The sequence below is a fragment of the Macrotis lagotis genome, chromosome X, assembly GCF_037893015.1.
Source record: "Macrotis lagotis isolate mMagLag1 chromosome X, bilby.v1.9.chrom.fasta, whole genome shotgun sequence".
NCBI classification, from domain to species: Eukaryota; Metazoa; Chordata; class Mammalia; order Peramelemorphia; family Peramelidae; genus Macrotis; species Macrotis lagotis.
Window position 1 is genome coordinate 550,483,252 of NC_133666.1, and position 26,843 is coordinate 550,510,094.

The 26,843-nt window shown below is 36.1% G+C and overlaps 1 protein-coding gene across 1 annotated transcript in view; it reads left to right on the forward strand.

Moving 5' to 3' along the window:
- The first annotated feature begins 451 nt into the window (after positions 1-451).
- The window catches only part of CPQ (carboxypeptidase Q), a 634,822-nt gene continuing 608,430 nt past the window's right edge, over positions 452-26,843 (forward strand). Inside the window, exon 1 of the mRNA XM_074200426.1 lies at positions 452-594. The gene's annotated coding sequence lies outside the window, so the exon portion shown is untranslated. The remainder of the gene's footprint in view (positions 595-26,843) is intronic.

A 26,843-nucleotide genomic window follows, 5' to 3' on the forward strand; every position in this document is an offset into this window, starting at 1 on the left:
GGGGATAAGCGATCACAAAAAGGTCAGAAGACCCTGAAGCAGGGTAGAAGACACTGGCACAGCACGGGGTGCCCTCATCAGAGGGGTTCTGAGCAAGGCAGAATTGAAGTGGCTGAAATTTGAGAGAAGTAAGTTTAAAGTAAATATCCCAGGTATCCACATGGACTATTTGTGCCCGCCTGGAGCGTTCTAACTCAAACACAGCCAGAAACACTGTAATCTGTCTCTAAAACAGCGATTTCATTTTGGTCTTCTTCCATAATGGAGGTCAAGAACCAACTCGGTTGGCAGAATGAGCTCCAGTGAGAGCGACTGGGTGGAGGGAATAGGGTTGTTCTCAGCGTCCCTTGCCCGAGGGCCGTGCGTTAGCCGCGGGGCCTCCTAGGCGCTTGCAAGTGGCCCAAAGGGGCCGGAGCCGCCTCCCGGCCGCGGTCAGCGCAGCGCCCGGAGGCTCGGCCACAGTCACGGGACTGGAGGGGAAAGGCTTTTCCTGGCGGAGCTCCAGAGGCAGAAGAGGACCCGGCCCGGGCGCCCTCCCCTCTGCAGCCCCTGGACGCCCGGCCGCTGCCCGCCTCTGTCCACGCGTGCCCCCAGGTTCGTGCGTTTGTAGGGGAATCCGGGGGGAAGCAGGAGGGCCGCAAGCCTGGGGAGCAGAATAGGAAGCAGGCCTTCCGTGGGGACCCGAGGAAAGGATGGGATGCTCCCCACTCCCCTTCTCCTGAGGGGCTTACAAGCCAGCGCATCCCCCGTGATGTCTGTGGTCCTCTCGGGCCACGACAGCATCCTGCGCATGAAGCGCCTACTGTGTGGGCTTTAGAGATAGTGGAAAAAACGTAACAGTCCCTGCTCTCCCGGAGTTTAGCCATCCAGGTGGGGGTGGGGAGGAGGAGGGAGGAGACGCTGGTCCTTTGGTACCGCGGAATTTCATTCAGCACCGGATTGAGCGCCCCAAGTTTTCACTGAGGAAGCTCAAGCCCAGTCTGCCCAAGTGACAGGGGGCTAGCCCAGATCTCCTATTCTTAGGGCATTATTCATGGCCTCTAGGAAACAGTTTACTTAATCCCCCTCCACCCAATCCCGGGAGAGATGAAGTATGGCCAAAGAAGGACAAAACAACTGAGACCCTCTTAGGAGGGAAGTTTAAGCAATTTCTTAAGAATCTTGTTAGGGGAAGCAATTGGTCATGTCTCTTCTTCCTGTACAAATGGGATCCTTCCTTTTAAGAATACACTGTGTTTAGACATTACTTTAGCATTCTATTCTGATTTGTTTTCTAATTGTGTAGCCTCCTTGAACTGGAAATCGTATTTTATTTTCTTGTTGTGCTCCTTTAAGCTGGGTTTAAAACTAGGTGGGGCAGTGGACTCTGAGCCTGGACTCAGGAAGACTCCCTGTTATGGTTAAATGTAGGACATTTGTTTTAGTTTCCTCAACTGTAAAATGGGGATCCTAGGGTTGTCATTAAGATAAAATGAAATATTTCTCCTTCCCTCATTTGTGGATTGCCTCTTTGTCTCGACCACCCTCAACCATTTTTTTTTTACTCCTTTGACTCTCAGAGTACCTACTGAAGACAAACTAATAAATTGTGGATCTTAAGAAATGTTAGTGAATAAAGGAATTCTTCATTTATTGACAGACAGCATGGGAAAAGACATATTTGAGGTTTTTTCTACTCAGAAGAATTTTTTAGGGGGAAAACTCTAAGCTTGCAAGATTTCTGAGGATATGGCAGGCTGGCCCCAGATGTTCTGGAGACACACAATTGCAATCTGTTTAAATGTAGACCAATCAGTTAGGCCTATGCTTCCTCCAAAATGAGGCTATGTTAGGAAGAATTCCTTTTTTTCTTTTCCCCCAAAGAACCCATCTTTCACAGTCTCTAATGCTTGCCACCTATGTGACTCTGGGCAAATGACTTCACCTCCTGGGCCTCAGTTTCTTCCTCTGTAAAATGAGGGAGTTGGACTTGACTTCATAACCTCTGAAGTCCCTTTCAGTTTTTAATCTATGACTCCATTAATTTTGTTTATTATTTTATGATTTTAATTTTTTACTTCTGAGGCAGTTAGGTGGCACAGTGGATAGAGCACTGGCCCTGGAGTCAGGAGTACCTGAGTTCAAATCCGACCTCAGACACGTAGTGATTACCTAGCTGTGTGACCTTGGGCAAGCCACTTAACCCCATTTGCCTTGCGAAAAAACCAAAAAAATTTTTTTTTACTTCTTATGTATATGAGTATGCTATTTATCTGAAGCAGCTTAATTACTCAACTGCTAAAGTGGACTAATTGACAACTCCTGAGAATGTGGGCAAATCATTTTCTTTCTGTTGAGGTTCAGTTTCAGTATCTGTGAAATGGTGGGATAGGATATAAAGTCTTTGGATTAAATGTTTTCTGAGCACCTCTACAATTCTATATCTCTGATTGCATTATCTAATAACAACACATGAGGTATAGACAGTAGAATAATCTATATTTGTTGTTGGCATACCTGAAGAAAGCTTTGGGGAGAGAATCCTCATCAGGACAAAGGTGGTCTTACTTTGAGTTCTAGTTGTGCTATTGACTAGATGTTGGGGTCAATCTCTAAGCCTTACTTTATTCAAGGAGAAAAATGGAGATTTTACTATTTGCAACTCCTCTATTTTACAGGAGTTTCTATGAAGAAGGTGCTTTTTAAGCATCTAATTTTAAGTATCTAACTATGGAGGTTGGAGATAAAAAGTATAAACTAAGATTTTTATGATTTGAATTGTATTTTAAAAGATGGCTATCATTGAATTATATTTTAAATCATGGCTATTTAAGGTATCATTTGGTGACTTAGCAAAGTGAATGATCACTCCCTAATTTAAATATATCTTTTTTAACCATCTTAAGCATCTGGTGATTTAGCAATGTGAATGATCGCCCCTAATTTTAATATGTCCCTTCTCTCCATCTTAATTTCACACACAGGGAGCCCCCCAAATCTTAGGGAGCTCTAAGCTATTAAAACAGAGGTAAGACTTGGAACACTGTGTAGCTTTACTTAAAGGGAGAAAGATTTTTTTTTTTAACAAATATCTGCTTATATTTTTCCTTTACCCCACTAATGTTGAACTGTAAACAAATCATCATCATCATGCAATCACATTAGTTAACATTTCCATGACATTAGCCAACATTTCTATGATGTTTTAAAGTGTATAAAGTACTTAACAAACTATCTCATTTGCTCTTCATATCAATCCTATGAAGCACATACTACAAGTATTATTGTTCCCTTTGTACAGCGTGTTGCTCTTGTCAGAGGCTTTGATACTCTTTGGGGGCCTCTCTAGTATAATGCATTGCTCAGGCTCTGGTGGGTAGCCAGGACACTTCAATATCTGGGACTCTCCCAGGCTTTGTTAGTGATCCTCTTAAAATACTTATGTTCATAAGGCTTTCAAACACAACAGTTTTATTTATAGAGAGAAGGACATGTAAAATAATCATTTTCAACTGTGCTGAAATTCAAGGGGCTACCCACTTTCCCTTCTTGCTTTACTTGTGACCTATGTCATTAAGGAAAAGGCTGGAATTTGCTTTTTTCTTGGTTTTCTGAGTTTCACAGATCTTTTCCTGTCAAATTCTCTCCTCTATCATTTTTGTTACTGTCTGCTTCTCAACTCACAGATATTTGACTCTGTTCCAACAAATAGTACCAGCTTTTGAACATTTGGAATGTGGAAAGGATTGTATTGTTGCCTCAAGAAGAAGTATAGTTCTTTCCTACCTCCAGAACAGAGGTTTCTAATCTTGTGTCCATGGATTTTGTTTTTTTTTAGGTTTTTGCAAGGCAGTTGGGTTAAGTGGCTTGCCCAAGGCCACACAGCTAGGTAATTATTAAGTGTCTGAGGCCAGATTTGAACTCAGGTAGTCCTGACTCCAGGGTCGGTGCTCTATCTACTGCGCCACCTAACCACCCCTGTCCATGGACTTTTAAGTGATCTGTAGATAGATTTCAGGGGTTCTATATGAACTTGAGAGAGAGAGATACTTTGATGATTTTTATCTGTTCTTTATAAGCCTACACATTTTTTATTCATTTGAAAACAGTATTTTGAGGAGTCCATGACATATTCTCAAATATTAACTGTCTCCAACCTATTGAAATCTTCTGCACATTTATTTCTTCACCCCACCTCCCTGCCCTCTAAACAAAGAGTCTTTTTAGGTGGTTTTTGGAATATTTGCTCCAAACCAATCAGTTCTCTTCTTTGGCTTGATTCATGACAGTTCTGTAGTACTTTACTTCCTTGTTCCCTCATTGCCTAGAGAGTAGGTCTTCCACTTGGGTTATCCCTTCAAACTAAGTCTTTTGGTTGAACAAGGCATTTCTACATTACTTTCCATTTGTTTTTTCTTCTCCCATCATCCTCTGGGGCAGCTGGACTGTATTATGTAAATTGCCTTGGGCAGTTTCTATAGCATCTCTGGGCATCAGTTCTCTAGCCAGTGAGTGTGACTCAACTATAGATAGAAGAGGAAATTGTACCTCAGACAGATTAGGTGACTTGCCTAAAATCGTATAGCTAGGTAATGCCAGATAGTTGAGTCTTCCCTTTCATCAACTATACTGAGGAAATAAACGTTGAATTAAAAATTCAATGATTTTACCATGTTGGTTTATATCAAGGTTATTAGAATGTAAGTTCCTTAAAGGTAGAGACAGCTCTTTTTTGTTTATTTTCTTTTAACAGCATCTAATATAGTGCCTGTTATAATGTTTAATGAGTGTTTGTTGAATTGAGTGAGTTGTCCTGGAATATAGATCACACCACTAAAATAAGATCTCAATGAAAGGAAAAAAAAAAATTCCAGATAAAACTAAGGGCAGATAGGTGGTATAGTAGATGGAATGCTGGGTCTGAAGTCAGGAGAACTTGAGTTTAAACTTGGCCTTAAAAATTTACTGTATGACCCTGGCCAAGTCACTTAACCATATTTACCTCAATTTCCTCATCTGTAAAATGAGCTGGAGAAAGAAATAACAACTCCAGTATCTTTGCCAGGAAAATACCAAAGGAGATCACATAAATTTGGACATGATGGATAGAGTAAACAGCAAACACAATATACACTAAATAATGACATCAGTTATTAGATATATGCATCTTTTATGAAAGCTAGATTAAAGGATAGGGTTAGAAAAATGTGGCCAATGGTCCGAGATTATAGAATGTTGTCTCTGCTAACAATTTATTGTTTCAGAACTATAAACTGTTCCAAGGAACTCTCCTTACCCAAGAAAATTTGCTTGTGGTTCTTTGAATATTCCTTCTCTTTGGCAATTAGTTGTGAATTCCAATTCTGTGTCTTTCCTTTTCTCTTCTGGCATAACAGGAAGACATGTCTTCATTCTATAATGCCATAGTTTTACTTCTCTAGGACTCACTTGCTTCAATTAAAGTCCTGACTGAGGCTTCCATAATTTTCCCCCACTCAGTTTGGGACACATTGTCATACATTTGAGATTTCAGAGTACGGACTTTTGGAGATGGAAGGGACCTTTGAAATATTTGTTTTTTTTTTAAATACATATTTTAAGCAATATTTTTTATGCATGTGAGTAAAAGTAAAATAAAAGAAAGCAATGCTACCTGCTTTAGTTATTATGAATAGTTGAATTCAATGTATCTGGAGCAAGTGGGGCCTAGTGGGGCAAATTCAGTAGGGATCTGACTTCTTTAGTTGTTTTTGTAAATCAGAAGCTTCTTCTGATGCTTCCTGCCTTCCTTATCCCCAAACTGATAAAGATCTTTGCTTTATCAAATTTAATGTAGCATTTTTCCCTTGTCTTCTTTTGGCATGACCTTATTCATTTTTTACCTTCTATCATACTTAAATATGTCTTGCCTTCCCTCTCTCTTCCCGGTTAGTTCATAAGTTCTTCAAAAGAGATTTTATGTGAATATTGTTTTTGTTTTAATCTTTGAATTAGTGCCATGAACTTAATAGGAGTTTTGTAAATATTTGGAGAACTGGATTACAAGGTCATATGCTTCTTGGAATGGGAAAGCCAAACCAGAAGAGAGTCCTTGTTTCCCCCCTAACCCCCTTGTTAAGTAACCAAGAAGAAATGAGTGAATAAGAATTTATTTATTAATATAAACTTTAGTCAGGCACTGGTCTAGCCTTTTTACATATATTCTCATGTGATCTTCACAATAACCCTGCTAGATAGGTGCTGTTATTGTCCCCATTTAATGGTTGTGGAAATGAGGCAGACAGAGCTTAGGTATTGTGCTCAAGGGTCACACAGTCAGTGAGTGTTGGCGGTCAGATTTAAACCGGAGTCTTCCATACTCCAGGCCACAGTGCTTCATATGCTTTTTTACCAACTGCTAAAAACAGAGATTAGGAAGGGAAACAATTTTAGACTTTTTGTCAAGGGGAACAGGAATGATGAAAGGTTTGACTATGATGCCCCATAAACATTGACTGTAGGAACAAGGGATATATAAAGTGGAGAACAGAAGATTTGACATGGGGGAAGGCTTAAAAAATAGACTTCAACTTGAGGAAAATTAATTTGACAGCTGAGTGGGGAGGATGATCAGCAGAGAGGTGAAAATTATGGAAAAGAGACCAGTCAATAATCCAATATGCAGTGGTCCGTGTAGGAGCTGATGAGCTTTGCCCCAGGGTAGTGGCAGTGTCAGAGGAGCAAAGGAAGTGAATACATTCCTGTATTATGAAACTTATGAAGACAGAAACGGAAGTGCTTGGCCACATATTGGAGATGGAGGGTGAGAGAGAGTGAGAAGGAAATGATCTATATGAAGTTTCAGTTAAGGAGGAAGAGGAGTCTGGTACCATTTGACCATCTGGAAAGGATTTCCTTAATAACCTCCTTCTCAGAGGAGAAGAGAGCTAAGATCATATTAAAGCTAATGGACTACTAAGAGAAAGCGATCTCTTGGAGGACCAGGGGAACTGAATTTGCAAGTTTCTTGAACACTATGGTTTGAGGTGAATGTGAAATATCTATTCGATAATCCTACAAAGTTGTTTTTAACCTTACAAGAGTGCGTGGGAATATAGAGTTTAATGGGCTATTTGTTTTTGGTTTATGTATAACTTTGAATTCTTCAAGTCTTATTGCCTAAAATATTCTCTGTGGTTTGAAATAGACTTTCTGATTTACGGCCACCCCCCCCCCCCCCCCCCCCCCCCGCCAAAGGCAGCTAGGTGGTGGACCTGGAATCAGAAAGACCTGAGTTCAAATCCACCCTCCCACACACATTAGTTCTGGGAACCCTTGGCAAATCACTTAACCTTTTTGCCACAGAATCCTTAACTGTAAAATAAGCTAGAGAAGGAAATGAAAAACCATTTCAGTAGCTTTACCAAGAAAACTCCAAATGGGATTATGAGAGTTGGCCATAACTGAAACAACTAAATAATATTTCAGCTGTGTGTGTGGATTGTGAGTAAATTGTAGTATGGGTATAGGTATGTACAATAGTAGGAATGATAATCTAATCTTGGTTGGTGGTTGAGCCTGGATTGCTGGAGAAAAAGATTTAATGAGAATAAAAAATTAGTGAGGGTTATTTACTTGAAAAATTTCTGTAGTTCACTTATAATTTGACTAAATTCTTTTGCTTTGACCCAAATAGAAAGATAGTCAGTGCTATTTACAGATTTGTCAATTTTGAAAGCAGAATGTAGTTGAATCTATATGAATAATTCTTACCCAGGCTCAATGAAATCATTATATTGTATTCTTTGTTTTTAATTTAATGACCCTGAAAATCATGGTATAGTTAATCAATCAATAAACCAATAAACATTAAGTAGAAGGAGAACTGGTTTGGAATCATAGGACCTGGGTTCAAATTCTGGTTCTGTCCTGTGTGACTTTGGGCAAGTAATTTTTTTTTTTTTGTTAAATTGTTGTTAAGTAGTTTCAATCATATCTGATTCTTTGTGATTCCATTTCAGGTTTTCTTGACAAAAATACTGAAATGGTTTGCCATTTCCTTCTCCAGTTCATTTTACAGATGAGGAAACTCAGGCAAATAGGGTTAAGTGACTTGGTCAGGGTCATACAGATAGCATTTGAAATCAGATTTTAATTCAAATATGATGAATCTTCCTGACTCCAGGAATGAATTCTGTCCATTGTACCACCTCCCTCCTCCCCTGCTAGACATGTAAATACCTCCTTCCCCACCTCTCTTTCCCTCCTTGCCTCCTTCCCTCACTCGCTCTGTGTCTCTCTCCACACACACACACACACACACACACAGCTCTTTAAATGTATAAACCTCTTTATGTGCATAAACTTCTTTGTAGATATGTACTCTTTATAAATCCCATTGTCCTCAGATATAAAAATAAGAGGATTGTTGAAAATGATCTCTTATGTCTCTTTTATCTCCAGATCCATGATACTGAGGTGAAAATACTTTCAAAGTGGTTTTCCAGGTGCCTTTTTCATTAGTAGGAGCACCTCAAAGTGATGATAACTTGTAGACTGTATCTCCTTCCTTGTGCATAGATAGCCCCCTAATTAAAGGACAAGGAAGATGGAAATTTCAGATTTCATGTTCTTAATTTCATGGTAACTAGGGGAAAAAAGAGAAACCCATAAAATGAGTTAAAGTCTTGTGCTGCCTTTTTTTTTTTAATCTGCCAAGTGGGAAAGCCCTGGGACGGCCTAAACCAATTGCTGCCATCAGAAAAACTACTGCAAGGTGCCAGTTTGATTTAGCTCAGGAGACTGTAACTTTCTGCCCTAAGGAGTAATATGATGGAGTAGACCTTCCTACTGCTCACAATATTATGAAAAAAAAAAAACAACCCTAAAACATTACGGCAACCATTTTTATGACTTGCCCCAAGCTAGAGCTTTAAAATGTTCTCTCTTTCCCTCCCCTAAGCCACTTTGATTTTAAAAACAAACAACCCATTCATGTGTCCTGAATCAAGCTGTTAAACCTCTTGCCTATCTAGCTTTTAGCTCTATCTAGATCTTATTCTCTTAATGCACTGAAGTTGTAGTCTTGACATAATCCTGTGTCCCCAGATTTTTTGTTTCTTTGCTCGTTTTATAATGACCTAGGTGCAGTTAAGGGCTGATGGTTGATGAACTTGCCAAATGGGAACAGGTTTGTATGCTAAAGATTCAACAGTCTGAAGACATAAATTGGTTTAATATATCTAGGGGTGTGCTGGTAAAATGTTTAACTGCAAGTGTTCTTTTAAAAAAATAGTATCTTGAGCACACTTTTAAATTTAGTTTGCATTATTAAAATTTCTCCATCACTTTCTTAAATCTGGACAACCAATTAAGCAATATATCAAGCCCTGATTTGTAGCATAAGTCAATGTCTGAGGTATAAATCCTCACACTGAAAAATTTAATAATCGATTCTCTAGAAGATTAGAATTGGCTCCAATATACCTTGAATATATCACTTTCTGAAAAAGGCAAATGAGATCACTGAATTTGGAATGATTCATGGTTCACAGGAGTTCTTAGAACTTTTTGAGTATAGACTAAACAATGAGAGGAAAATCTAGGTCACCAAAAATATATAGGAGATAAAATTATGGATTTAATACTGAAATGGATGTCAGAGCTCATCTTGTCTAGTTTCTTCATTTTACAGATGAGGAAAGTGAGATTCATTGTGGCTTAGTGACTTTTCCAAGGTCACACAAGGAATAAGTTTCAAATCTAGGATTAGAACTCAGGTTCTCTCATGTCAGGTCTAATGTGCTTTCTTTTGCATAGTGGATAAAAGGGAACATATAGAAAGGGTATTTAGATAGATAGATAGATAGATAGATAGATAGATAGATAGATAGATAGATACAGAGAGTATGACTATGATGAGCTATCCATGTTGTTTGATTGTCAAATGAACATTTGCCAAAAAAGACTTTTATGAAGAATTTACAAAGGGCAAGCACCACCCCAGGGGGTCGGAAGAAGCACACAGGGACACCCTGAGCATCAATCTTAAGATCTTTGGAACTGATTGTGCAGCATGAGAGACACTGGTATAGGACTGCCCAGCAAAACCAAAACTGATATTTGATTGAAAGATTGCAGTTAATAGAACCTTTTATAATCTCAGATTGATAACTGAAAGATATCACATGTCCTGTAACTTTGATAATTGCCCAGGGTGTTGGACCAGAGTTTTGTTGACTATTTGGAAGCCTAATTTGCATGATTATAGCCATTTATATATATATATATATGTATGTAAATATATGTATATATTTATATATCTTTATAATGTATATATGATTATGTCCCAGATATTGGAGGTATCATGTTCCTTAGTAACCACATCACTAAGAAATCATCTTTTTTGTTGTATTTGTTATGGAAATGTTTCTTTTACTCCTTAAGTTTTTTAAAAATAATTTTTTATGAGCTTGTAGCACACGATGATATAACTTAGAAACTAACATCAAAGACTGAAATGAGAAAAGTACAAATAGAAAAAAAAACATATAAGGCAGAGGAAAACACATGGCATGGTTAGCTGCTTCCCATCCTGATTGGTGTTCCTCTTTCACTCTGAGATTAGACATTAGGAAAAGATGCAATAGTACTCGTGCTGAGAAATTCAGTGCTCCCCTTGATACTTGGCTTAGGATTTATTGAGACTTTCTCTCTTCTAGAATCTGTAGAACTCCTTTCTCTTTCCACCCTTCCCAGTTGCTTTTAAGAGTATCATCACCATCATTTCAGCCACTCAAGTTCATAACCTCATTCATACTGTACTCATATCCTCTCTCTCTCTCTCTCTCTCTCTCTCTCTCTCTCTCTCTCTCTCTCTCTCTCTCTCTCTCTCTCCATCTCCGATAAGTTGTTCAGTCTTAAAGGAAATCTCATCTCAGTCTCCTCTATACTCTGCCTTATTTTAATTTCTCCCCTACTCTTCCTCAGGTCCTTATATCAACCTTTCAAGAATCCTTTCTTCTTCCCTTCTCTTCCCTTCTCCATTCTGGAATTATTAGGTATACAATTTTCTGTTTGATATTTTGTATCTGTCAGTAAGTTCCTTAAAGACAGGGACTATTTTCCACTGTCTTTGTATCTGTAGAAACTAGCAGTATCATACAAATAGTATGTTTTTATTCTTTTCAACAAGAATTTATTTTAAAGACCTATTCTAGAATAACAGCAAAGAGTGAAAACAACAAAACCTAGATTACATCCTTGACATCTTTGAAGGGAAAAAATGGTGCACTTAAACTATTTGGACATGAAACACAACTGAAGAAGATAGCTATCTTATTAGATAACAGAATCAAGATATTAAAAATACCTCAGAAGTATGAACTGGTGATTTGAAAATTTTGTCTTGATGTATTATTTTTTAATACATGTAGAGATAGTTTTCAATATTTATTTTTGTCAAATTTTATCCTCCCCTCCTTTGTCTCACCCTTCCCCAACGTAGAAAGCAATCTGATATAGGTTGTATGTGCACAATTATGTTAAACATATTTCCATATTACATATATCATGAAAGAAAAATCAGAACAAAAGGGAAACACAAGAAAAAACAAAAAACAAATATAAAAAAGTAAAAATAGTATGCTTTGATCTGTATTCAGACTCCATAGTTCTTTATTTGGATGGGATGGCATTTTCAAACACAAGTATTTTAGAATTGTTTTTAATCACTGTATTGCTGAGAAGAGATGAGTCCATAATAGTTGATCATCACACAATGTTGCTGTTACTGTGTACAATGTTCCTATGGTTTGTTCATTTCACTCGTAATCAGTTCATGTAAATCCTTCCAGGTTTTTCTTAAATCTGCCTCCCCATCATTTTTAGAACATTAGTATTCCATCACATTTATATACCACAACTTCTTCAACCATTCCCTAATTGATGGACATCCCCTGAATTTCCAATTATTTGCCACTACAAAAAGAGCTGTTATAAATTGTTTTGTATATATACGTCTTTTCTTCTTTTTTAATTATCTCTTTAGGATACAGATGTAGTAGTAGTAGTACTATTTCTGGATCACAGTTTTATAATCTTTTGGGCATAGTTTCAAATTGTTCCCTAGAATGGTTGATTAGTTCACAACTCTACCAATGCTGCATTAGTGTCGCAGATTTCCCACATTCCCTTAATATTTATCATTTTCCTTTTCTATTATGTTAGTCAATCTGATGTGAGGTGGTACTTCAGAATTGTTCATAAAGTCAAATTTTTAGCATGTGTTTATTGGATTAGTTTGAACAGGAGCACAGGATTCCTGTGATAAACCCAACAGATTTTAGTCACGAAATCCACAACACCTGAATGATTTATGGGGTCAATTTTTATTTTAGAATTTCAGGGTTTCCTAGGCAAGGTGTCAAATCTTGACTTGGACTTTTCTGGAAATATAATTTATATTCTGCAGAATCTCAGGCAAACCTTTCTTGGCCTCACTTCCTCCTCTATAAAATATGGAGGAAGGGTCCCTTAAATAACCTCTAAGCTCCCTACTAGCTCTGATTTCATGATCTGATGAGTAGCAGAATATTGGTTATATATCCTGGGCTACAGGCCTTGAGGATCTTCACCATTTTTACCTTGATTTTGTATTTTGTATTTTAAATAAATTATCTTTCCACCATCCTCTTGAGATACTTTATAATTAAAGACATGGTCTGACTGGATGAGACTCTATGAATTTTATTAGACTGTACCAGAACCAGGCTTTAATGCTTTGGAGAAGGTGGGGGTAGGAGGTAGAGGTGTGTCCTAACTGGATTGTTGCCTTTCCTCCGTTTTCATAACTTTTTATATCTTCCCTTATGTCTTCCCATATTTCTCTGAATTCTTCATTTTGATAATTCCTTACAAGGCAATAATTATATATCAACCATTCCCTGGGCATTTGGCATCTATTTTGTTTTCAGCTTTTTAATATTACAGATAATGCTGCTTTTACTTTTATTGCTTTTTACTTTCATTAACTTCCTCAGAGTATGAACCCTAATGTGAGATCTCTGGATCAAAGGATATAGACAATTATGCAACTTTTCATATATTATTCCAAATTTTCTCCAATTATGGTTGAACTCACAACAAAGTGAGTTAGCATTCCTGTCTTTCATTAACCCTTCCATGAGTTTTCTCATTTTATATTAAATAATATTTTTATTAATATATATTAAAATATTTATAAAAACAGAGGTTGTTTTAATTCACATTTCTTCAATTATTTGTGATTTTGAACTCTTTTTTTCCAAGTGATTGTTGATAGTTCATATTTATCCTCTTGAAAAAGCTTTATATGCCTTGCCACTTGCCTAATGGACTATGGATGGCCCTCAATTTATAGCTTTGTGTCAATTTCTTTTAGATTTGGGATGCTAGGCTAGTCAGGAGGATTCAATACAAAGAACACTGGATTTGAAGTCAACTTAGTTTTTATTCTTGCTTCTAATATTACCTATGTGTCTTTGGGCAGCTCACTTAATTTTTCTGAGTCTCTAAATTCTCATCTATAAAAAATGAAGATTTTGGGCTAGATAAATACTATCATATTCAAATAGAAAGAGATTCCTTCAGGCTGTATAATGACTTACCATTAATTAACCTATGTTTTACTGTTTTTTAATTTATTTTGTTAATTATTTCCCACCTGCATTTTATCCTAGTTCAGGCTACACTAGGCAGTCTTTTTATTGGTGAGTTTGACATTTCTAGAATAGATCATCTTCAAAGATCCTTCAAGCACTGGGTCTCTGATGTTACATAAATATTTCCCCAATTGCAATCTTTTTCTTTCATTCTAATTGCATTAATTGTATTCGTATAGAAGTCTCAGAGGAAAGGTCCTGGGATCTTGAAAGTAAGTCAGAGGTATGAATTCTAGAGTGACCTTACAGGATTGAAAGATTTCTGAAGCATGGTGGAAAATATCCAGAGGAGTACAGCCTGGTGAGAAATTTTATTTCTTCAAATGATTTTTTAAAATTTTTACCTAATTCTAAAAAAAAACCTCTTTAGTAATTTGAGGAATATGGGACCAAACCAGCCTAACATTTTTATATTATTATATGAATGCAGTCTATTCATATTATCTCTCAATTATTTAGGCCTTATTTCATTTTTATAAAAATTATTTTGAAATTGTAATTAAATTTTTATGTTTGTATTTGAAGATTAACTCCCACATATCCAATTCATTTTGTTGTAATTTTAAATGTTATTTCTTTTCTTTAACTTCTTTGAGCCATATGCATTTGTAGAATGAAGAGCTTAGACTATATGATTTAAGTTCTTTTCACCTAAAAGTTTATGAGCCTAGACTTCTTAAAACACCTTTTCCACTGGTGCCTTTTCTATATCTTTCCCCAAGAATTCTTTTATGTGGACCCTTTTGAATGTGGGTCTCTTGCCCTTACCTAGTTGCTAGCATTTTTCTTTCAATATAAACTGGATATTTAATCTTCTCTTTTTCCATTCTTATAGGCCAATTCCCAGGTTATTCCTAAGTTCTTCTACTCAGGTTTAAAGCTTCCTGAAAAGTTTTGGAGTTTTTTTTCCCCCTGCCACTCCTGTCTGCCTTCCTTTTCTCTCAAAGCAATCTTTAATTTTGTTCTATCTGTCTACATCAAGTTACTTAGAACCCCGGCAATGTTAGATTAGAATAGGACCTATGAGCTCTGTGTAATTGGGGATTCAGGCACTCAAATTCACCAGTGGCTCTCTATTGAGTTTAGGATAAAATACTAAATTGTCTGTTAGCCATATAAAGTTCTTCACAGCTTGTTTTCCTTCCTTCCTTCGCAGCCTTTCCCCCTTCCTGGGTGTTATGATCCTAACAAACTGGTGTTCTTACTGTTCCTCAAAGACAACACCCTCTATAGTCTCCTTTCTCTCCTTTGATGCTCCCCTGTACTTGGATGTGCTAGTCTCTCCCCTTTTTAATGAATGCTTACTGATTGGTTGATTGCACTGACAGCATGTTCATTTAGGGTTTTATAATACATATTTACATATTAAAGCCAGCATCACTGTATCTATAGAGTTCTCATAAAAGTCCATGTACAAAAGTTTAAATGTTTAAGCCTGTGTGCTGACATCTATGTACAAAAGCCTCAGACTCTTCTTCATTGGGGAACCTTTGTATCTCCTTCAATTCTTGATCACTTGGAGATGGGATATTATGCCACTGCAAGGTGTATACTTTAAACTTTACAATCTAAGATAAATTAAAATTATGTAGAATGTCAGCTCCTTGGGAAAGAAGTGTTTTGTTTTGTTTTCTTTGAGTATAGGACCTTGCACAACATCTGACTCTTAATAGGGACATAATGATAAATACTTGAAAATAAATAATAAATCATTGTAATTAAACTGAATTCCACTCCCTCCTGGATTTTAAATTTTATTTTAAAGAAATATACAGAAAATCAGATGATCTTGTATTGATTATTTCATTGAAGTTATTAATTTTCTTGATTTTTAAAAACATTTTCTAGAGTTAACCAAGTAAATAATTTAATTAGAAATAGATATTTTTTCCTCTTTTTTGTACCTCAATTTCACTTTTTTACCTTACTGCTGCTGATAGTGATCTTGTTTGACAATGATGGGAAGTGTCTGATGTTTCTTCATTACAAAGACTGCTGCATATTTATATGAATGTCACTACTCCACAATCTTTATGGAAATAAAAGGAAACTTAAATAAGTAGAAAAACAGTTCTTCTGACTGAGACTTAGCAATTTAATAAAAATAACTCTTCTTAAATGAATTTATAGATTTAGTGCTATACCATTCAAATTACCAAGGGGATCTTATGTAAAACTCAACAAAATAATAATGAAATTCATTTGGAGGAATAAAAGGTTTAGAGTTACTTAGGGAAATAATGGAAAAAACAAGTGTGAATAAAGGGCCATAACCATATCAGATTTCAAGCAATATTGTCATTATGTATTGAAATTCTTGGTTAATGGTAAAAAAAAAAGCAGAAGAGTGGGTCAGTGAAACAGAGCAGATAAGCAAGATACAGAAGTAATAAGCCCCAAAAAAGAACTTGGTAGGAAAAGAGATTCTTTTTTTGACAGAGATTGATGGATAAAAGACATTTAGACCAACAGCTTATACCATGCACCATAATCAATTTGGAATAGTTACTTGACCTCAAAAGGTCACATCATAAAAAATAAACTAGAGAACAAAACCAGAATAACAAAACAACCACAACCAGAGAACAAAATACTTTTGACTAGGAGGAAGAGTCATAAGGAGAAGAGAACTAGAAGAGATTATGTAAGACAAAATGGATAATTTTGACTACATAAAAATTACAAAGTTTTTGCAGGAATAAAACCAATGAAGATAAAATGAGAAGAGACACTAAAGAGTAGGAAAGATAGTTGTTTCAAACACTACTAGTAAAAGTCTGATACTGAAGATATACAGGGAATTATTAACCAAAAGATATAATACCTGAAACCATTCCTTGACAGATTATTGATCAAAGATGGGAAAAAAGAAATTTTCAAAAGAATTACAAATGACTATCTGATAACATGAAGTCTTTCCTGTCTCTTCATTGCAAGTGCCTTTCCTCAACTCTCTCAAATTATATTTTCCATATAAACTTTAGGTAATATCTTTATATGTGTGCGTGTTGTCTCTGCGGAATGGTATAGTGGGAAGAATCACTTGCTTTGTATTTTGAGGACTAGAGTTAAGATATCACCTTTAAAGCTGCCTGTGTCAGTCAGCCAGTAATCATTTATTAAACTTCAACATTTACCAGGCTTTATGCTAAGTGCTGGGAGTTCAAAGGAAGGTAAAGTACAATCTCTTTCCTGGAAGAGTTCACAGTTTAACTGGGGACGCTCTGTAAACAACTATGGACCAATAGGCTATAAGCAGCATAAATAGGAAATAGATAACAAAGGGAAGGAATTGGGAAAGACTTCCTGGATAAGATGGGATTTTAGTTGGGGCTTGAAGGAAACCAGGAGGCAGAGATGAGGAGTTAGAATTCTAGATCTGGGAGATAGCCAAAGGGAAAAAACAGGAGCTGTGATTTTGTGACTTGGACAAGTCACTCAACTTCCCTGGGCCTTATTTTCATTTCTAAAATGATGCAGTAGAGGAGAATCCTTCTGACATCTCTTCTCATGATCCTGGGTAATATCTTGAGTTCAGGGAGCATAAAACTGTCACATAATAGGTACTTAAAAATGCTTGTCAATTGATTGATGTGCTATTTAAAACAACTTGAGGCTTTCCTTTACATTTTGTAAGATGGTACAGAAGAAAATGAAAACAAGATAGAATCTATAGGAACATTTACATTTCAAAAATTAGATTTTCATTGTATCTTTTGATTTTACATCATTTCCCCCTGTATCTTTCCATCTTCCCCTTCTCTGAGAGCCATTCTTTGTAAAAGAAAAAAAAATAAGAGAAAAAAAAATTAAGCAAAAGTAATTGACAGCTTTAAAAAAATCTGATAATGTGTCTACATATCAGAACCCTCACCATTGCAGAGGTATATTGGTAGATGTACTGTGGTCCTTTGGTGCAAATTTGGGGTCATTTAATTTTACAATTTTTGGACTCAATTTTTTTAATGTTCTTTCCATTTGTTTTGTTTTAGTTATTGTGCTATTGTTTTCCTGGTTCTGCCTTCTTTACATTGCATCAATTTCTATGTCTTTCCAGGTTTCTTGGTATTTATCCAATTTGTTGTTTCTTTGGTAATATTCTATTATATTAATATACTTCAATTTGCTTTTCAGTAGATGTTTACTGATTATTTTTGTTTTTATATCACTTAAATTTTCATCTTTGTCCTTTCTCTGACCCCTTCTGGAGAGCCATCCCATATCACAAAGAATTAAAAAAAAATGATGGAGTTGAGAATTTTTTTATCAAAACAAATCAATACATTAAAATTTAGTTATTATAATTATTTGCTGCATGATGATGGAATCTAACCCCCTCCCTTCCAAATTTCTTTAAAGGAGTTGGAGAAGGTATTTTTCACATCTTTTCTTTGAGGTCAAACTTTTTTTAAAAATAATTTTGCAATATACATTTTCAATTGTTATATATATATATACAACAGTAGTTTTTCTTCCCATTTCCATTTATGTTGTATATATTTCATTTTTTCTGGCTGTTTATTTCACTTCATATCAGTTCAAGTAAGTTTTTATGTTTCTTTGTATTTGAATTTTGTTGTTTCTTACAGCACAATAATATTCCATGTTGTGAACCTCGATTTGTTTAGGCATCTATTTTGTTTCAAATTCTTTTCTACTATAAACAATGCTACCATAATAAATATTTTGGTATATATAGAACCTTTCTTTGTGTCATCAACTTCCTTGGAGGATATGCCTAGCAATGAATAAACTCTCAATATCCTTTAATTTAGTGATCTTAATTCTGGATTTATGACCCTAGAAAGTCAAAGAAAGAGGCAAAGGAACAATATAAATCAAAATGTTTACAATCACACTTTTTGTATTAGCAAGAAACTGGAAATGTAATAGGTGTCCATTGATTGAGGAATAACAAAAAAAAACTTGTCTATGAATGTCATAGAATGTTATTGCACAATGAAGAATGATAAATATGAGAAATTCAGAAAAATTTGGAAGATGTATGAATTGATGAAAAACCAAATAAGCATAACCCAGAGAACAAGGTACACCCAATGACTAAAACAATGTAAATAAAAGCCAAAATTTTTGATAAAATAGAAGCAAAAATTTTAACACTATGATTACTTTTATAATAACTAAATAACTATTACAATAGGTAAATGAAGTTAAATTCTTAAGCAATTAAAAAACTAATAATATTTCTAGAGAATAGTTAGTAAAACATACCTCTGTCCACATGGAAAATAGGAGGAAGTCTGATAGGGCAGATTGTTGTTTACATTGCAGATGATGACAAGATCAAGGGCATTTTTGTTTAATGATTTTTGTTTTAAGGGAAGATTTAATCCAGGGAAGAGGAAGTATGGGTGAGAAGAAGTATCTTTTTACTAGAAATGACTGTGATCTAAAAAAAGGCTATCATTAAAACATTAAAACCTCAAATATTACTTTTGATCATATTAAGGACAAGTTCTTTTATTTCTGTACTTTTTAATATCTAATATAAATGAGTGTTTTTCTTTGCATTTTTCAATAAGAATTCTTGGAAGCCATTAATCATGTTTCAAATTTTTTTTGGTTTGATAAAATTATGCCCTATTTTTCAAAGTAAGTTTGTCTTTTGTATAAGCTACTTTCCTTTGAATTTTGACTTTTCATTTAATTTACTGTTATCTCTGAATAATCTTGGGAAATGTGGGCCATCATTTCCTGTCAAATAAATTATTGTTTTTTCTTTAATTTGGTGACTTTCAAACTTTGTCACTAAGATATTTTTTGTTAAGTTATTTGTTGTTTTTTTTTGCAAGGCAATGGGGTTAATTGACTTGCCCAAGGTCACATAACTAAGTATTAAGTGTCTGAGTTCTGATTTGAACTCAGATCCTTCTGACTCCAGGTTCAGTGCTCTATCCATTGTACCACTCTATCCACTGCTCCGCTAGCTGCCCTTTTGTTGGTAAGTTAATCTTGGGGTTTCTGGATTCTATAGGGCTGTACTTAGAATTCTAGTTCTAATACTTCTGGAGAATTTTCTAATTTAATTTACTTTAGTTTAACATTTAGCTTTCTGGGAGGATTCTTTTCTCTACAATTTCAAATGATTCTCAAATTATCTGGCTACACTGTCTTGAAGCCCAATTAATTTGTTGAAATCTTAGCTATTCTTTTAAATTTATTGACTTTTCATTTTGCTCTCACATTTCTTGTAGTATACATATATTTTGAGTGCCATCTCATCCATAAGTTTTTTTTTTTTTTTTTCCAGTGGTGCCTTTTGCTTTGGCTCTGTACCTTCAATTATTTTTTCAGGTTTTAAAGAAGTATGTTTTTATTCTTTATTTCTTCTTTAAATTCTTTTACTAAGCTTTTCACCCCTGGGAGCTCTTGACCATTCCATTCTCTTTTTTGTCATTCTGTCCTTAGTAAATGCAGTATTATCCTCTTCCTTTGAAGAGGATTTCTCATGTTCTTTTTATCTCATAGGATTTTTTAAGAAGGCTTAACTATTTCTTTATTCCTTATGCTGATTTTTTCTGAGGAACCTTTCTTGTTAGGGGTTCCCCCCCCCCTCTTCTAACTCCTTTTATATAGATTCCAATTTATCTGGTACATTTGGCAAATGAACATCTCAAAGCTACTACTTTCAACTTTAGAGTGCCATTGTAAAGATCAAATAAACTAATGTAATAATAAAATACTCTTTTACTGCTATGATAATGAAGATGGTGAGGAGGAGAATTTATTCTTAGATCCTTTAAGGTAGGGACATGGTCTCATATCTTTGTATTTTTCTCAGGTTTTAATACCTTAGTCATTCAGTCATGTATAATTCTTTATGACCCTGTGGACCATACTGTCCATGGGGTTTCCTTGGCAAAGATGTTGAAATGTTTTTGCTATTTCCTTCTTCAATGAATGAAAGCAAACAGTGAGGTGTCCTAGGTCACATAGCTAGTAAGTGCCTGAGGTCTAGATTTGAAATCAAGTCTTCCATACCAAGTCTGGTGTTCTATCCATTGAATCACTTGGCTACCAGCTTAGCATCCATAGGAATTTATTAAGAGTTAAATGAATTGAGTATTCCTTCTGCCTGCTACCTCCAGTAAAACACTTCCAGACTTTCTTTTCTTTTTAGCATCATTTCTCCTAAAATGTCAGTCTTGCCCTTATTTTTATCATTACTTAAGACAATGACAGAAAACTAATTATAAAGACACTGCATAAACCTTATTCTCATTTAAAAAAATGTCTTTACAGGAAGATGTTAGATTGCCCAAACAGTCTAATTTCCATTTAAATGCTGAGAAGAATTCAGTGTCATCTAGAGGAATCTTTTTGATTATTGAAATTATTTTTTCTTTGAGGCCTGTGCTGGATTCAAAGTTGTAATTATTGGGGGCAGCTAAGTGGTGCAGTGGATAGAGTACTGGCCTTGGAGTCAGGAGTACCTGAGTTCAAATCTGGCCTCAGACACTTAATAATTACCTAGCTGTGTGACCTTGGGCAAACCACTTAACCCCACTGCCTTGCAAAAACCAAAAAAAAAACCAAAACCCCAAAACAAACAGAGTTGTAATTATTGCTTTTGCTAAGTGTCCTTGTATATGTCACATGTATAATGTTGCAGAATTATTGTTCAAAACAACCTGGCAGCTTGTCTGAAATGGTTTTTTTTTTGTTCCTAATTCATGCAAAAGAGTCCCAAAGGAGGGACAGGAAATAAATGGAGACACTGCAGATACCAATAAGATCCTTGAACAGAAGATCAAATAATCAGGGAAAATCAGATGGATCATTTGTTGCTCATCTTATAAGGGAAGCAGGAAATATCTCTTTCTAATGAGCTTTCCATCTTTTGATAGAAGAATCTTTAAATTTCTTTTCCCCAGTTAATAGTCCTTGCAAAAGGGATGTGAATTTTTTCATTCATGGTCAAATGTATTTCTTTTCCCCTTTTAAGAACTGCAGCTTAGCTTTGGAAGGGATCAAGTGATGGCCTTTGGAGGATAACTTTCTTAGGAGACTAAGATGCCACTGAACTTAAGGGGAAAGCTGTTGGTGCTGCTATTTGTAGCCTTTCTGCCATAATTCTTACTGCCAAAGCAGCAGATGGAGAGGGTAGCAACTGATGACAGGTCTCTTTGGATATACTTATGAGTGTCAGGAAGGAGGAAAATTGGTGGTGTGGCAGCCAAGAAAGCTAATGAGATCTTGGGCCATATTAAGGGGGGATGATATCCGAGAATAGGCTGATGATCATTCCATTGTGTACTGTGCCCCAATGAGAGTGCATGTGAAATATCATGTTCAGTTCTTGGCCACATATTTTAGGAAGGACATGGATAAGATGAAGAGCTAGTTAGAAGAGGGTAGCCAAGATGCTAAAGGGTTTCAAGATCATGCCATTTGAGGACTGACTGAAGGGACTAAACAGGCTTGTTTAGGGTTAAGAAGGTTTGGGGTCATTGGAGCATGATGGTGAGTTTCACTTGACTCCAGAGGAGTGAATGAGAGATCAGTCTTGAAGACTGTTCAGTTGTTTTCATTTGTGTCCTACTCTTCATACCCTATTTGGGATTTTCTTGGCAGAGATACTGAAGTGGTTTGCCATTTTCTTCTCTAGTTCTTTTTTACAGATGAGGAAACTGAGGCAAACAGGGTTAAGTCACTTGCCCAGTAAGTTAATTTCTGAGGCCAGATTTGTGCTCAGGAAGAGACCCGAAGCTCTAACCACTGTGTCATCTAGCTGCTTCTACGGTAGAAGGTGTAAAGTGGTAATTATAGACTTTATATAAAAAGTAAGAGTTACATCAGAAGCCTAGAAAGATTTGCATGAACTGATGTTGGGCAAGATGAGCAGAACCAGTACACTGTACATCCTAACAGCAACATGGGGGTGATGCTTAAGCTTAATGGACTTGCTCATTTCATCAGTACAATAATCAGGGACAATTTTAGAGCACCTGTGACAGAGAATTCCATCTGTACCCAGAGAAAGAACTGTGAAGTTTAAACAAAGATCAAAGTCTATTACCTTCAATTTTTTTTTAAAAAAAAAGTGTCTTATGTACTACATGATTTTGCTATCTCTAATACTTGATTTTCTCCTCAAGGATATGATTTCTCTCTCAACATATTCAATTTTGATCAATGTATAGCATGGAAACAATGTAAAGACTATCAGACTGCCTTCTGTGGGGGGGTAGTATAAAATTCAAAACCTTACAAAAATGATAGATAGGGGACAGATAGGTGGTACAGTGGATACAGCGCCAGCCCTGGAGTCAGGAGTACCTGAGTTCAAATCTGGCCTCCGACACTTAATAATTACATTGTGTGACCTTGGGCAAGTCACTTAACCCCATTGCCTTGCAAAAACCTAAAAAAAAGATAGGTAGAAACTACTATTGTATATAATTGGAAAACAAATAAAATATTTTAAAAAAGAGCTATGTCAGAATGGATTTAGTAGCTACTGGAAGTACTGAGTTTTCCCCCAGGTGTTTTCTGCTAAATGTTTAGCAACTGTGAGGTGACAGGGCAGGGAGGAATGTATGTATGATACATTTTAAGTTTAAACTGAATTATTAACTTTTTTTTTCTCATCACTTCTCACATCTAGATAATCAACTAAAAATTAATCAAGCCCTGATTCATAGCATTTGAGGAATGTAAATGGTCATAATGAAAATTTAACAATCAGCTATCTTATACCTTGGTGCCCCCTTACTATAGATCTTCAGGCAAGGACTGATCACTTGTCTGAAATATATATGTATATATATATATATATATATATATATATATATATATATATATATATATATAATAGAAGGGATTCTCATTCAAACTTAGGTTGGACAGGTGCCATTGAGGCCCCTAAAATCTCTGCAGTTATATAATTTAGAGATAAGTGATTGAAGCTGAAGAGTCCTAGACTACAGAAAGATTACTTAAGAAATGTGATAACAATATGTTATTTGCCAATAGATAACTCCTTGAGGTCCAGTTTGGTTAAGTGACTTGCCTGGGATCATGGAGGTAATATTTAATAAAACAGGTCTTCCAAATCTCTTCAAATCTGGGCAGTGAGGTGGCACAATGGACAGGTTGCTAGCTCTGGAGTCAGGAAGACTCAACTCTGAGAATTCAAAACCTGTCCCAGACACTTATTTGCTATGGGTCCCTTGGGCACGTCACTTAACTGTTTGCCTCAGTTTGCCTCAGTTTGCCTCAGAAGGAAGTGGCAAACCATTTCAAAACTTTGAAAAGAAAACCTCATGCAGGCCCATGAGAAGTCAGACAAGACTAAACAACAATAAATGGGATGAAGTTTCAGAGGGGTAGGTATTTAGCTGGGGAAGACTATGAAAGGCCTCCTGAAGAAGGATGGATTTGAGCTATCTTGAGATGATCAAAGACCAGATTGTGGAGTCTTTGCAACATTGGTGTATGCATCTGGAAAGGACTCTTGCAGAAAGTTAGCTCTGAGCTGAATCTTGAAATCTGTGAGTAGGAGAAACAATTGATTAGAATAAATAAGTGGTGAAGAGGCAGCATATGGCACAAACCACCCCAGATCTGGAACTATTTCTGTGTTGGTTTTTCAGAAACTAGTAAAACTTTGATCCCAAGCTGCCTCCTCTTAAGGATAGACTCTGTTCCTCTTTTGGTATCTTCTATATAGGCCTACCCAGTCAGGGAGAGAAGTGATGCATACAGAACAGAGGAAGTGGTCCTCTGCTTTGAAGGAACAGATGATACTTTGAATGTGGGAGCCTACAATCCTCAGAAAACCCTGAAACATCTTTAGAACTGCAATCCAGCAAGATAATAGCGGACTGTGCTGTCTTGGCACTAGGGTCTTTCTGGCCCGAACAGCCCTGTAAACAACTCTTCAAACGTTTGCATCTGCACACATGAAATTAGATTCTCAAAATGTTCAATTAAACATTTGCCAATGGAGAAAAATGTTTGTTTCTTCAGCTGACCCACTGTCAGCTCTGGCCTCTCATTCTCATGTTGGGGAATCAGCCTTTGTAAGTCCCATTTTTCTGTATCCTTCATAGAGTCCACTCATTCTTTTATCCAGACAGAATTCCTCTTAAAGACAATAGAGATGCTGCCTGCTGGAGGACTGTGGGGTTAGGCCAACTGTAAAAGAAATCTAGATGATAGGATTATTTTTCAAACCCCAAAACATAAATCTCATGGTTTAGATGTTTTAGCATAACCCTAAACTACTTAGATCTCACAGAAGTATAGAAGTAACCAATGGAGATAGCCTTGCCTGCCTATTTCCAGCACAACAGAGGTAGATGCACATATCTATAACTAGCAATAATCAATGTGACTAGCAATAACCAATAGCTGATAGTCTGATACTCATTGTTGCTCTTCTTCCTTTATTTTTTGTCTGTAAGAGATTTAATCAATCATAACCTATTGTGATAATGAGTTCATTTTTAGTTTAAGGGTCACAGTGGCTTTTCAGATCATTTGGTTCCTTTTTTGGATGTTTTATGAAGAAAGATGTCAAATAAAAAAAAGAGTTTGGAGTTTACTTTCAATTACTTAGTTTGGAAAATTCCAACATTCAGGCTTAGAGCTGGCTCTCTGCATTAATCCAAATTTCTATTTCTTTCTAGTTAACCTCTATGGTTAAGGCAAAAGTTCAGTTTACTGAAAACATTTGGGAAGAGAAGTGAGGATACTGTCTTATATTTTTAGGTCAAGTATAACCCTTAATAACCCCCTTTGGGGTTTTGTTAGCCAAAATACTAGAGCAGTTTGTCATTTCCTTTTCTAGATCATTTTTACAGATGAGGAAACTGAGGAAAATAAGATTTCCCACATAACCAGGAAGTGACTGAGGTTATATTTGAACTCAGTAAGCTCAATCTTCTGACTCCAGGCTCCTATACTCTATCCACTATGCCACATAGCTATCTTATAGAGAGGCATAGGGAAGAACAATTGAGGAAAGGGCAGGTCTTTTCTTGGTATTTTCCTTAGTCTTTGAAGAGATGGGTAGTAAATGCTGCCTTCAGTCTGAGTCTTTTGCCAAGATGATTATGGGGCCAATAGCCCTCCTTGCTCCATGTTTTCTCAGCTAGATTCTTTTCAACTCTGTTCTTAAGGCCCTCAATTTTTCACTAGGTCTTTCTCAAGCTATGATCATATCAACCCTTCTTCTGTTCAGGAAACTCCAGTGGTTCCTTAATACTCCCAGGACCAAATGTAAAATCCCTGGTTTGGCTTTTAAAATACTTCATTATCTGGTCTCTTCTTACATTTTCAGTTTTCCTCTCCTAACCTTATTACTTCTCCTCCCATGAGACTGGTTTCAGGTATTTTTCCTGGCTATTTCCCATACCCGAATTCTCTCCCTCCTTATCTCTAACTCCAAGCTCCTCTGGCTTCATTTAAGTCCTGGCTAAAATCTCACCTTCCATAAGAAAACTTTACTGATCACCATTAATGCCAGTGTCTTATCTCTGAATTATGTACATTTTAACCTGTATATATCTTGCTTGTATATAGCTTTTCCATGTTGTTTTCCCTCATTAGATTGTAAGTTTTTTTTTTTTAGTGCAGAAACTATTGTTTGGCCTTTTTTGTATTCTATTATTTAGCACAGTATCTGGTATATTATAGGTCCTTAATAAATGTTGTCTGACTTGAATACCTCTCTATTTCTATCTTTGCCAGCTTCATCTCAGAGATTTCCCTAGAGCTGCTTCGTCTTGGTTTGCCATTTGAATGTGTGGGTTCCAAATTGGCTTTCTATTTTTGTAGAAGTCTCACATAATAGGATTAAATCTCTTAGGCATGAATATAGATTCCATGGAAGGTTACTCCATTTTATCCAATAGCTTTCAAGGATGTTTTCCATCTACTCCAATGCTATTGATTGATTGGCTGTTTCAGTAGAGGTCTTTTCTCACCTGCTTAAGATAGCAAGACTAGAGTATTTTAAAATGACTTTAAGTGGAATGGGGTTATTCATTGATACATGCCATCACCTCCCTTATATTTAGGAACATAACTCTCTAATGGAGAAGAGACCTTGGAGGTCATCTAGTCAACTTCCTCATTTTACTGAGTCTCCAAGAAGATAAATGATTTTTCCTAGATCATGCATAGGTAACCTTGGTGTGTAGCAGAGTTAGGTGTTTA